We start from the raw sequence: 1,805 nt of genomic DNA, 5'->3' as shown, positions 1-1,805 counted from the left end.
GCGCCCTCTTCTGGCCTGCAAGCATGCATGCAGGCAGAATGCGGTATATGTCATAAATCTTAAACAAACTAAAATAAAAGTAAATAGGTTTGGAAAGCTCTGTGTGTTTTATGTAAAAAGTGCAACTACATCTACTGCTATCCTGCATAGATATCCAGTGGCCTGCGGTGTCCTTCTATTTCTGATCGTTTACTCACCACTTCAATATCTGAGACCAGTGTCACTTATGATATACTTCATCTAAGTTATAATGCACCATTGTCACTCAAGCCTGGAAATATTAACCCTTTGAAGGAATGTATAAAGAGTTTTAGTCAGTATGTTGTCACAGGATCTGTCAGGGGTTGGAGAGATGGTTCAGAGATTAAGAGTACCAACTGCTCTCCCAGAGATCCTGAGTTCAAATCTCAACAACCACATGGCTACCTACAGCCATCTGCAATGGGACCTGACGCCCTCTTCTGGTGTGTTTGAAGATAGCTACAATATACTCACACAAGTAAAAAGTATGAAAAAAAAAAAAAGGAAAAACGGGACCTCTCAGTATAATCTGGCAGAACTAAACATCATGGACTTGCTGGGTGAAACAGGGTGGCCTTGATCCTACAGGAATCTACCTACTTCTTTATCCCAAGTACTGAAATTGGCACTTTGAGTCACTATGCCCAGTTGTGAAGAGTCCTTTCATGGTCGTGCTGAGCAACTTTGCTTATCATTTCCCAACAGCCACTTCTTTCTATGTAAATGAGACCATTTCTGTAGTGTCTGGTTTCAGGTGAATTCTGATTGGCTGTGTGATTCTGACATTTTTGTGGCTCCAGTTGACTAAAGAGGAACCCATCCATGGTTTTCTAGGTCTCTGAGTGTTTTACCTCTTTTAAAAATATTAATCAATCATGTTTATTTAAAGTATTACCATCAGAAATTTTTAATGGTAATTAAAAAAAAATCAGTAAACAACCAAATCGATTTTCCTATTCTAGCCATATAAGCCAGCTGGACTTTGTAAGGAAAATGATCTAAAGTATCAGTGCCAAGGACTACAGAAAACTGCCACCCATAGGTAAACTGCCACAGTAAAGTGACTACGGCATGGCTCTGTCACTCATACCAGACAACCAGAATATACCTTATGAAAAGAATTAAAATCTATCCAAACCACTTAAAATACTTAAATGCAGAAACCTTAATTTTCCTTCAGTTGGGCCAGAAACCACCACAGACGCTATGGTCAGGGTTCCAGGGAGAACGAGTGGAAAGTTTAAGCTTAGGCCAACCAACACAGCCCTCGATTTTTCAAAGAAATCATTTACTGGGGTATACTGTAAACAAGGACTGTGGCAACACAGGAAACAAAGGCAGTTGGCAAGTGAAACTTCTAGAAGCTCATGAAAACAATACCATCCACACTGCAGACGGAAAAGGAGAGACAGGTAATGCCATGTTCTCTTCAGTCGTTCGGTCGTGCAGGGCATCAAACAATCGCTGTTTCCCACACCAGGATGTTAGCCCACAGGAGGGGCTGGCGGGACCTGTCCACTGTGAGGACTGGAGGGCTTTCCAGGAAGGCTGAAGCCTCTCAGGTTAGGAGGCCTCAGTAGAAAGAGGAGCACAGTGATCACCATCCAGGCCATCAAGATCACAGTGATGCTGATGCCACTGTCGCCTGAGGGCCCTGGCAATTCCCGAAGGCATTCTGTGTTGGTGCAATAGGACTGGGACTGCCGGAGCAGATTGATGAATTTTCTCATAGCGCGTTCATGAGAGCAAATACATTCACAGGGATCAAATCCCCCTTCAACCAT

The 1,805-nt window shown here is 42.8% G+C and overlaps 1 pseudogene; it reads right to left on the bottom strand.

Annotated features, from left to right (window-relative positions):
- Positions 1 to 1,505: 1,505 nt before the first annotated feature.
- LOC134482241 (small integral membrane protein 14-like) lies at positions 1,506 to 1,805 on the bottom strand (annotated as a pseudogene).

The sequence above is a fragment of the Rattus norvegicus genome, chromosome 15 (genome assembly GCF_021556685.1).
Source record: "Rattus norvegicus strain SHRSP/BbbUtx chromosome 15, alternate assembly SHRSP_T2T, whole genome shotgun sequence".
Taxonomy (NCBI): Eukaryota; Metazoa; Chordata; class Mammalia; order Rodentia; family Muridae; genus Rattus; species Rattus norvegicus.
This window is presented reverse-complemented; position numbering and strand designations above follow the sequence as displayed.